General features: G+C 48.3%; 1 long non-coding RNA gene across 1 annotated transcript; it reads right to left on the reverse strand.

Moving 5' to 3' along the window:
* Positions 1-340: 340 nt before the first annotated feature.
* LOC122746051 lies at positions 341-11,844 on the reverse strand. The gene is made up of 5 exons (XR_006355512.1): positions 11,389-11,844; positions 9,013-9,056; positions 7,385-7,464; positions 3,732-3,878; positions 341-3,647 (listed from the first exon to the last, which is right to left on the reverse strand). It is a non-coding gene; the product is annotated as an uncharacterized LOC122746051 (long non-coding RNA).
* Between the last annotated feature and the right edge of the window lie 39 nt (positions 11,845-11,883).

Below are 11,883 nucleotides of genomic sequence, written 5' to 3' on the forward strand. Positions count from 1 at the left end.
GTGAAAGCCACTGGGATTCCAGGTAATTGGAGACTGATAAGGTATTGACTAAGAGAGTACACATGAGCCATGATGATTTCATTCAGTGTGAGTACTCCCTCCCACTGGTGAAGATCACATCAACACCCGTTATTAAGTTCCTCCAGTGTGTCAGGTACTCTGCTAGATGCTGGGGATATACAGACAAGAAGGAAGTGGTCCCAAAGCTTGTTGTCGTCATTCAGTCGTGTCTGACTCTCCATGACCCCACTTAGGGTTTTCTCAGCAGAGATACCAGAGTGGGTCGCCATTCCTTCTCCAACCCACTTTACAGATGAATAAACTGAGGCAAACAGGGTGAAGTGACTTGCCCAGGGTCACACAGCTAAAAGTATTTGAGACCACATTGGAACTCACAAAGATGAGTCTTCCTGACCCCAGGCCAGGCACTCTATCCACTTAGCCACCTAGCTGCTCCATCCTCAAAGCACCTACATCCCATTGGGAGAAAATAACAGATGCATGTACACGCTTGTGGTTTCTAGCTGGATTACACATGCATGTAAATGGCGAATGTAAACTGAGTCAATGGAAAATGAGTTGGGTGGAGAGAGGTAGTCTCAGGAAAGGCCTCAGATTGAAGGTGGTTCTTGAGCTGCATTGTGAAAGAAGCTAAGTATTGTAAGAAGAGGGAGGGCTTGCCAGGGACGGGGGCCAGCTTGGGCAAAGGTGTGGAGGTTGGAGGTAAAATGTCAATATGGAGAACACTGTGGAGGCTGATTTGGCTTGAAAGAGCCTGCAAGGGTATGGATTCTAAAGGTCACAGTATGTCGATCAGGGGTGTCTGGGTCTGGACCTGGAGGTCAAGGCTTGGGGAGCATCATGCAGAGGGGGCACGATTGGACTCTTTCCACACCTCAGCAGAAAGTGGCTGTCGGTTGCTATGGGGAAACCATCGTGACCATAATCAGGTGATGGTGCAGACAAACCCCTGGGAATTAGGGATCACAGGGCCCTGGATCCAGAGTGAGGAGGGCCTTTGGAGGCCCAAGGCTCTGGTCTGATAGATGAAGGAGTCCAAAGTCACCTAGGCACACCATCTGTGGCCGGGTTCATCCCTTTGTAGCTCCCGGCTGTCCAAGCTTCTGGGCCCCAGGAGAGCCCTGGAAAAGTTAGGCACAGAAGACAGAGGCCTAGGACCCAGATGCCCGCCCCCTCTTGGCTACTAATTGCTGGGGTGACATTAGACAAGGCACTTCACAGCTCTCTGACTCAGTTTCCTCCCCTGTAAAGTGAGGGGGCTAGACTAGAAGACTTTTCTGATCTCTTCCTACTGCAAGTTTCTGTTCCCATGACCTAGTCTCCATATCAAATTTGTGTGTTCTAAGGAAAATAAACTCATTGAAAGGAATGGGTGAAATGGTTCGCTTTGTTTCCTCTCTTTCTCGGCATCAGCCAAATCATTTTATCAACAACTGACAACCTCGAGCTTTGGTCCTGGACCCCAGGGACCCCAAACACATTCCTCCTACTGATCTCAGGGTCAGACTCACGAGTTCACCTCAGGAAGGAAGAAACCCTTAGTGAAATGAAGGTGGGGAAAACTCCAACACTGAGCAAGATATGTAACTCGAGACTTTGAAAAAAAAAAGAAACAAATAAACAAACAAAAGAAAAAGAAAAGTGATTTTCTCATGTCCTTAGGGTCACTTGCTCTATTACAGGAATGCAGGAATTGCATGCTGCATTCCATGCCATCTCTGAAGAGGCAGGAGGTGGTCCTGATGCCCTTCTGAACAATTAGGTACAGTCTAGCTGTCTGCACAAAACTAGCAAGGGGCCAACAAGCCTTTGTCCCAGGGTCCTGACATTCAGCTGGGTGCAGAGGAGATTTCATCCCTTGATGTCACTCTCCTAGAGCCCAGGATGTATGAACTCTCTAGAAAACCAGGCATCTCCCCTCCCCTGACTTGACTGCTCATTAAAAAAAAAAAACAAAACATCCAGTTTAGCCTATGGTTCAGGAGAGTCAGTGTAGATCAAGGCAGAAGATCAAAGATAGGATGAAGGGGTTAGGGACTTCTGGTCTGGACAGTAGCCACCTTCAAGCACCAGTGTGGTTGTCACATGGAGGAGGGGTCAGATCATCCTCAGAGGATTGGGCACAGCTTACAAGGAGGCAGATTTGGGCTTGAAGACAGATAACACTCCCTAGAGTTAAAGGAATATGAGGGTCGAATGAGCCACCGCTCTGGCTCTATCTCAGTGAGAGCTGGATCTGATGCCAGCCCTACTGGTGAGCCCAGGCTGGGCTGGGTGATCACTGAAGTCACCTGTAACTTGAGGCTTCTGTAATGCTGACCCATTGTTTCAGTGAAAGACAGCCCTGTCATGGGTTGAGAGACTCAAAGTAGGGCTGACCTTTCTATAAATGGCCATCCTCATTTACAAATGATAAACTTGAGAAATTGTGACTTGCCCAAGGTCATGTACGTTGCAAGAATAGCTAGGATTTGAAAGCACATCCTCTGACCCCCAATCCAGCCTTCTTTCTTCTGTCTAGATGTGTCTCCTCCCGGATGTCTTTCCATACCCTTTAATAAATGTGTGTACATGTTTCATATATACACATGCACTTATACATATGTGTTTTTTTAATCATTAAAAATCCACCCTCATTGCCAAATGAGAATTAAACAAAACAAAACCTAGTCAAGCAAACAAAAATCTTCATGGGCCTCATTGGCCATGTCCAAACCAATAGCTGTCTTATTTTGCCCTCTGAGCTCTTACTGTCTCCAGCTATCAGGAGGTCAGGGGCATGTTTCCTCAAGAGTCCTCATAATTATCATTCATTCTTTCAGTCAGATTGCAGAGCAGTCTTGCTTTTACCATATGAAAAATTTTGAATTGACAAAACAGAACTATATGGGGAGGGTTGTTTGCATTATAGTAAAATTTATCACGGGCAATTGTTCATGTTAATCTCTGGGAAACCTAAGTGTATGAACAAATTTATTAAGATCTACTTAACTGCAATGACAGCAGGGTTCTGTTTACCAAGGTTTTAACCAGACTTTTGTCAAAGTATCTCTGATTTTCTTACCACTCTCCTGGACCAGGGCTACTTAAATGTTTTCAACTCTCAACCCCTTTTCACCCAAGAAATTTTTACAGAACCCCAGGCATATCCGTATATGAAATAGCTATACATAGCTCTTTTTTTTTTTTTTTTTTAGTGAGGCAGTTGGGGTTAAGTGACTTGCCCAGGGTCACACAGCTATGAAGTGTTAAGTGTCTGAGGCTGGATTTGAACTCAGGTCCTCCTGGATCCAGGGCCGGTGCTCTATCCACTGCGCCATCTAGCTGCCCCTATACATAGCTCTTTACTGCTGCAGCCTATAGTTTGAGAAGCGAGAATCTACAGTGTTGTGTTTAGTTCTGGGCGTGGCTTGATTTAAGAAGGGCATCGATAAGGTGGGTGTCCAGGGAATGATGACCTGAATGGTGAAGGGCTCTGAGTCTTCTCCATGTCCTCCGAGAATCAGTCAACAGGCCTGGGAATGCTCAGCTCCAAGAAGAAAAGGCAAGGGGGGCATCTGATCATTTTGCTCAAGTCTTTCAAAGGTTGTCGTGTGGTGGAGGGATGACATTTCTTCTCTTTGGTCCTAGAAGGCAGAACCAAGGACATCGGATGGAAGTTGTAAAGAGGGAGATCTACTCTAGGGAAAAGGAAACACAAAACTTCCTACCCGATGGAGGAGCTCCCAACTAGTATGGGCTGCCCTGGTGGGGAGTGCGTTGTCCCTCCTTGGAGGTCTTCAAGCAGAGGTGGGATGAGCACTTGCCTGGCAATCTGTGATGCATCGTTCTGTCCAGCTCTCAAAATCCTGTGCCTCCTTTAGTATGGATCAAAGGGGAGATGTGTTAGTGGCCCCCTGTCCAATGATGATGGATCATAAAGGAATTGAAAACATCACTGGGATTAGAGGCAGAAGTGAGGTTGTGAAGAGCAGGATTTGGGAAGTCTGGGTTCCCCAGACACCTTCTTTGAGATCCAGGGTCAGCTACCCAGCCTCTCAGACAATCAGGTTCCTTACCCACAAAATGGAGATAACACTTGTCTTGCCTACCTCAAAACACCAAGGGAAGAAAAGTGCTTCGCAAACCTTACGGCCTCAGAGAAATGTGAATTCTTATGACCGTGGAAGTCAATGAAAAATCAAGACTCAGTTTTTAGAGCATTTCGTTTCCCATGTTTCCCTTTCATGTTCATCTTGCTTAGAGTCATGGTGGTACTTTTAATTCTCCCAGTTAAGTTATTTGTTAACTTTTTTGGGAGCAAAACTTCAGGATCCCGATTGTGGGGCGGTCTGCCAGGCTAGATGACCTGTGTGAGGCCTATAGGGCAAGGGAGCCTGTGCTGTCTGATGGTTTTATCAGTCACTTAGATGGAAGCGTAGGGGACTGTCTTATCAAACTTGCAAAGCTGGTTGGGACAGCTATCTGGCTGACAGAGGCAGGCCCAAAAGATGTAGGCAAGTTAGAACACTGGGCCAAACAGAATATGAAAATGTCAGTTGTCCAGCTGGATACTCAACAGAAACGACTTCCTCAGGACAGGAGGGAGGAAGCGTGACTGAAGAAGACTTGGACATTTGGGGGTAGGGGCGGAGGTGGGAGGGGGACTGCAAGTTCCAAAGAAGCCACTAATTGAGAGTCTTAATGGTCCTTTCACCTACATAAGAGGTTAAGCAGCCAGGACTAGGGAGGCTTCCCTTCCTTCAAGTCTTTAAGCCTGTTGGAATGGGGTAGAGGTGTGTGATTCTGTGGTAGTGGCAGGGGATGGTCACCGCAAGATCTTTCTGTCAGCAGAGGATCTCCAGGAGAGCAATGACCTTCCTATTCATGGGATCAACGTTTACAAGGCATCTTCAACGCCTATAATCCCTTTTACAGATGAGAACATCGAAGCCCAAGGGCCTGGGTTATTAGGCTCCTCAGAAAGGGCCCCTCATCTGCCGTGTGAGGGGCTCAGAAGAGACATCCTAGAGCTTTGTCCACATCAGGCGATCAGTAAAAACATGCTGCCTGAATGAATGGACACAGTGGAGCCCATGCTGATTCACTGAGCTTGATAGAGATTTGGCCTCATCTTGCTCTAATCCTGGGCTTCTCCAAGCAATGCCGGGCCCATCAGAAACAAACGCTGCTTTTACTGTGCCTCCAGAGCCCGACGGAGAAAATGCAGCTTCATCCAATCCAATCTCTAACTTTACTACAAGGGAGAAGCTTTATTAAAGCCTGAAGAGTTGGGCTTTGTCTCCCCTCCCCCCTCCCTTTCTGTTAAGGAGCCATATTTTCCACAGGGTTGCAAAGGAATTGGTGAAAAATTGGAAAGGACTCCCTGTGTTTTACAGATGACAAGCACAAGATGAAACTAGGGCAGGGGATGCAACTAGGGCATGGTGACTAGGACTTTGCCCTGGGGCTCTGAAATTTAGAGGGCTCTGATAACACTCGCATTCCTTCTTCAGTTAGAAACCTCCAAGATCTGTGCTTAGGTTTGTTATTGTTTTGGGTCAGGGAAATGATTTCATTGGTGCAGCTCCTTTCCATGCTTCCTGCCCGGTTTAGGTTGGTACTTGTTCTACAACTTGTAGCCTCCCGAACTGCCTGGAGCAAAGATAGTCACTAAGTGACTTGCCCAGGGTCACCCAGTTAGTATGTGTCAGAGGCAGATCCAGGTCCCAAGGCTTCCTGACTTAGAGACTTGCTTTTTATCTACTCCAACAAGAATGAGTGAAAAGAAAGGAGAACTACTGCTCTCTCTCTCCCTGTCTCTGTCTCTCTCCCCTCTCTCTCCCTTACTCTCCCTGTCTCTGTCTCTCTCCCCTCTCTCTCCCTTACTCTCCCTGTCTCTGTCTCTCTGCCTTTCTCTCTCACCTGCTCTCATTCCATATGAGTCTCTCTCTCCCTGGCAAGGTACCTGCCTCCCGAGCAGTAGTCTCCCAGTATCTTTGGGTGCTCCTCACCCTCACCCCAAGTGAATTTTCCTTAAACATTGATTCAAGGGCACAGGGTTTTGTTTTTGCATTGTTGTTTCTTTCCCCACCCCCTCTAATATTCTATCTAGCTCTATTATGGGATTGGGTCAATTTGGACAAGACAATTAAGTGAGTTTCAGCCTTTGTTTTTAGTGTTTTGTTTTGTTTTGAATGTATAAGAAATAGTGATTTCTTTGCTTTCAGAGTTAGTGCTGGCGGATGAAGGCTTTTTTTTTCTTTTGAAGGAAGGAAGGTATACTCCTGATCTGCTATTTCCTCTGACATCAAATAATTACCCCAATGCACCCGGGCTGAGCCATCTCTAAGTTTCTTACTAGGAATTTCTCTCTAGGTTTTTTTTTTTTTTAATAAGCCACGTGACGGTTGTGACATGCTCCCGAGTGCCCACACCCAAGGCCTGGGAGATTCTGCCTAGCCACATGCCCTTACCCCACTTCTGTATGCTCAATCCTTCCCGGGATGTGTGCAAAAACCGGGTTCTGGGGCAGGAAAGCCAAGGCAACTGTCACTTCTGTCGGAGGCAGTTGCAGGAGATCAAAGGTACAAGGTCTCCAGACCTGCCCCCTGCCAGCCTGGGGTTTATTTTATCTTCCAGCGGCTTTTTGACCCCCTCAGCATAATCCCAGACTTTGGTCTGCAATTGGTTAAAAATTGATAGAGGGGAGGCTAGCTTTTACTTGACTTTGCCAGTTTAAATTTTAACACCCTCCCCTCGGGCCCCAATGCCCCCCTCTCCTTCCCCCTTTCCAGGTCCTAGGTCTGGGGTTCTTTGGCCAGGCCCCAGGAACGTGGGCCCCCAGGCTGGGGAGAAGCAGATCTGCTCTCTGCCCTGCCGCGTCCATCGCCCAAGGCCTGGGCGACCCCAAAACCAGGCGTGCAGGCCCCTGAACAGCTCCTTACAGGAGGGTGAAATAAACAAGTCACTGTGGGTTTGCGAGTGGAAAAATACCAATGCCGTCCCCGGGCACATTCTTCAGCCCTCCGCGCAATCGGCTGCTCCTTCCCATAGGCTTCCGCACGGTCAGGTGTACAGAAGGCGTGTGCGAGGAGGAAAGCAGAGGAAAGAAAAAAAAAAAAAAAGAGGCAGGCCCGACACGCAAATCCAGTTTTTCCACTCCCAGTCTCTGCGTAGAGAGAGAGCCGGGCAGGCCAGGCCCCAGCGTGCTTGGTTTGCAAACAGCCGAGGTGCGTCCCTGTTCTGTGGCCTTCCCTCCTGCTAGGGTTTCATGGGAAGCGAAAAATAACCCTGTTACCCGAAGAGACAGGGCCCCAACACCATAAACAAGAGATCCCCTCTCCCTCCCTTTCCTAATTATCTCTCTATTTTAAGCACTCACCATGCATTTCCTTTTTATAAATAAGTCCTGGGAAGTTTTGGAAAATGAATGCACTGGGGAAAACTGGGTTGGGAGGGTTTCTGAAAAACAAAAACAAAAACAAAACCACGCACACACGCACGCACACGAGGGACTCGTCACTGGCTCCAAGTAATCCAGCTCGGGGCGGCAGGCAAATGTGTGAATTGAAATCAAGTTCAAGCCTTTTTTTTTCCCCCCAGGAGGTCGGAAATAGTCCCTCCAGTGTTTTCTGCTGTCCCAGAGCTCCCCGGCTAAAGCCCATTTTAAACAAACCATTTACTTCCAAGGGACAGCAAAGCAATGCTGAAGTTGGCTTCAAATTGGGGGAGGGGAGGAAATGTGATTTCATGCAAATCAAGTGGATGAATGGGCAAAACCTGAAGCCAGGCACAGAACGTCTTGCCCACAACTTAAGCTGTGGCATGATGTTGTTGCACCGGGGAGGTGAGGAACCCCCAAGCCCGAAGTGTCTTAAGAAGGCCGATGCCAGCGGCAGCTCCCTAAGAAATGCACAAATCACATAGAATGTGGAAGCCCAGATGACTCCTGGCCGTCACTCACTCCGCCTATAGGAATATGCGTCTTCTTCCTTGACAATGATACCCTTTGCATTTAGCCTTCCTTTAATGCCTACCCCTAGGGTGCCATGCACTGTCAGAGAGGGCCAGGTAGATGAAAAGGCCTGGGTACTGCCACATCTTTAGGGCGGGCATGAGGGGAGAAAATCTGAAGCCACGGTGTTATTAGGCAAGTGTGCGTCTATCGGCTGGGAGTTCCCCCTTCTATTTGTTTGCGTAAAGAGTTGGGGGTGGGGGACAGCATGATTGGGACAAGGGTGGGTTTCTTTCATAAAGGCGACTTTATCTTCAGGAGCTGAGCTGGGAGAAAGAAACTGAATGTGAAAATCTGTCCTTTTCTTTAAATAGATGTAATATTAGGAGTAGTCCACTGGCATTTGTATTAAAGTTTATATTTACTCGGCAGCTGTGAGCAGGACCCAATAGAACCCTCTTCCCTCCCCACCCCTCCCCTCCCCCCTACTGAGGAGCCGTTCTCTGTGCATCTATTTTGGGTGGCAGTGCTAAGCAACTATTAATTCACGACACTGGAGCCCACATTCCATCCCGCTCCAAATCTGAGCAGGTGACCAGACCCCTTGATGTCCAGGTACTGCTGAAAAATACTTTCTGTCTCAGCTCTTGCCCCTCCACAAGTGTTACCACATAGCTACTCCTGAGGCCATCAGGGGATACCCTGGGCTGCTATTGATGAGACCCACCCTCTGGTTTCTAGTAGGGAGAAAAGGAAAAATGGAGGGAAATCTGGAAGGGATTTCCACCGAACAGAATGGCCAATGCCAGCATTCAGGCCATGCAAGGGCTGGGGGGAAGATTGCCTAGGTCAAGGGCCTTTAACCAGCTTCTGGAGAGAGCAGAATCTGTGTTAGTACCGGTGTTTAAAACTGGAGTGTTTAGTTCCTAGGCTAAAGAGAAGTCACTCACTTCATAAGCTGAGCAGGTATCTTAAATTATTTTCTAAATTTTAAAAGATTTTCTCTTTTTTCTTTCTTCTTTTCCTCTTTTTTTTTTTTAAAACAAATAACCTACCTTCCCCGCCAGTCCTCACATGGCTCCCAGGTCCAACTACAGACCTAATAAATAAAAACAAAAAGCAGCCCCTTGGATCCTGCTGCCGTTGGCAGAAGCTAGTCCTCTAACCCGCCCGTTGCTGTCACTCCAAGGGCCCAGACCCATGACTAACCGAGGTGATGGAATGGTGAATTTCATTCCCCCAAACCTCCCTCCCTCCCTGTCTCCCTCGGCTTGAGGAGGTGGGGGCTGGAGTGGAAGAACGTGCATTCAGGCTCTCACTCTGCTCTGCAGTGCCCCCATGGGGCTGAGCCCAGAGTGGCAAGAGGGAAAAGGTTCCGGGGACCTGCGGCAGGTCAGCGCGGATAGGGGAAGGTGTGCGGCCTGCTGGGAATTTTAGGAGGGATTTCCCAGCAAAATCAGTACAGTGGTGGAAGCCTGGGAAAATGCTGAGGAGTGACCAGTTATAGACACAGCCAAAGGTCTGTCTCCAAATACACACTGCAGATAAAAGATGCAAGGGGAAAACATGCAAAGAAAAAAAAATATTGAGAAAAAATATATGTGCCCTATTTCTGGCACAGATGGAAATCTACTTGAAACTCCACAAAAATAAGTGCTGGAGGAACAATCAGGAAAAGCTGATTAGGGCTGGGGGTGGGGGGTGGGGGTAGGGGGAAATGGCCTGAATTTTTATTTCCAACTAGGGTGGGTGGATTAGGCCTCTGCGGTTCCCTAAGAACACTCTACAAAAAGCATTGCTTTCTGCAGAGATCCATCTGTCAATAAGTATTCCGCTCTTCAGATTTTACATGGTCAAAGCCTAGGCGATGTATTATTTATTTCTCTCTGGCCCTTCTGCAAAACACCACAATCTTCCCTAGAAGTGGCTCTGATCCTTTCTAAAAAATCCAAGACTGGTTCACTCTGCCAGGTGTTGGGGTGCAGTATTCAGAGAGCGTCCTAAGCCGTTTTTTGATGTCTAACTTCTTATGTGAGAGCAAGCGGGAGGGACGTGCCAGGAAAAAAAAAAAAGTCCGGAGCTTTCGCTTTCGTAGCCCTGCCCCCTTACAAGTCAATATAAAGGGATTTTTTTTTCTAACTTTAGGGGGGGGGGACCCACATGGGTATAACTTTGTAGAAGTTACAAACCTTCAGAGACTTATCTGTTTTTCAATAAGTTGCCTGAAGGAATAGGACTTGAGATGGGCTTAAGCAAAGAACACCTCGGTCTCTTACTGAGACTTCTGGTCTGAACATTTGGGATTAAGTGTTGAGGAATCTGAAATATCATTAGTCGCCATATGTAGAGAGAAACAGAGACAGAAATCAAGGAAGAATCTCCTTCATCTAGGGATGAGTAGGAGGGGAAAAACCCCAACCACATTTAAACAGAGAAACTGTCAGCTAAGAACAAAAACAAGCCAGGCCCCACAGTGCACTTGGGCAGAGTGTTGGCTTAAAAAAAAAAAGTCGCAGCAGTAAGACCCCCTCCCATAAATCATATGTAAAGTGCAAAGCCCTTCGGGGCTGAGCTGGGCTGGCCGGGCTGGGCCGGGCTGGGCTGCCCATGAGCACTGTCGGTTCCCGATCTCAGCCTTCTTGATCCGGGCCAAGCAGGCCTGGTGAATTCCCTCTCACTGTTCTCTCCCAACTGATTTTTTTTTTTACAATGCCCTTGATTCACAGGAAAACCAAGAGAAACCAAAAATAGAGATGAATTTATTTGTTTCCGTGATTTGTCGTCCCCCCTCCCCCTTCATTACAACATGAAATCTATTTCACAAGAGTCAACAAAAACAGTAAAAGAGCAAACCCACCACTTACAGTCCTGGAAAGAAACAAGGGAACAGAGCCCTAATCCTCAGAGTATTTGATCCTAGAGCAGAACGTCCCCCCTTTTTAAAAAGAGAGTGGGGGGGGCGGGGAGCGGGATTTGGATGAGAAAGTAAAATACATCTGTCGGCGGGAGGGGGCCACAGGGAGAGGGCAAGGGAAGGGGCAGAAAGATCACCGTCTACGACCCCAAATTATGCTTCTTCCAGAAGGTTACAATCTAATAAAAGCCTCCTTTAAGACGCTAGAAGCAGCCTATCTTTAAAATAATAATAATAACAATAACAATAATAATACCCAATAACAGCACCCTCAGAGAAAATCCAAAGGCACCTGGGGCTCACGGACTTTTTAATATAAGAGCAGAAACTTGCAAGAGCTGTTAGAAGCCAAAATTTTTTTTAAATACCCCAAAACAAACCAACCAAAACCCCACGACAGCAAAAACCCCAACCTCCACCTCCAGCCCTCCGAGCGAAAGGCCAAAGCTCGGTCCCCAAAGAAGCCCAGCCCAGCGCCTCCCCCCACCCCAAAGAGAAGTAGAGCACGAAGACCCACCAAACACGGCTTTGCCAATGTGCTGAGATTCTAGATCGAAAGCTCTCCCTCTCTCCTTGTGTCCTCTCTCCCCGTGCCCTGGAAGAGTGTTTATTGTTTGGCTCGAGCTGCCTAACCTACATCGGGGCAGGCGGGCTTCCTTCAGGGGCCCAGAGCCCCTGCCCCCCGTTTGGTGCCCTGAGCTCGTGGAGGTGGTGGTGGTGTTTATGGGCGCGAGACAGGGAAGGAGCCCCAGACCCCGGGCAGGCGGCGCGCGCTCCCCCCTCTTATGTCACCGAATAGCAAATTAGTTCTCAGAATTCCAGAGGCCGAGCTTTGCTACATTGAAGCGGCCGACGTCACAGAGGAGGCGCCCACGTGATCGAGGCCGAGCGGGATGCACCATCTTCCCGGGCTCCGGGGGGGGGAGCCGCCTCCCGACCCTTCGGAGATCCGTCCGGACCCGCCGAGTGGGGGGCTGCCGAGCCCCCGAACCCCCGAGGAAGACGTTTGCCT

This window comes from Dromiciops gliroides, chromosome 3 (assembly GCF_019393635.1).
Source record: "Dromiciops gliroides isolate mDroGli1 chromosome 3, mDroGli1.pri, whole genome shotgun sequence".
Classification (NCBI taxonomy): domain Eukaryota; kingdom Metazoa; phylum Chordata; class Mammalia; order Microbiotheria; family Microbiotheriidae; genus Dromiciops; species Dromiciops gliroides.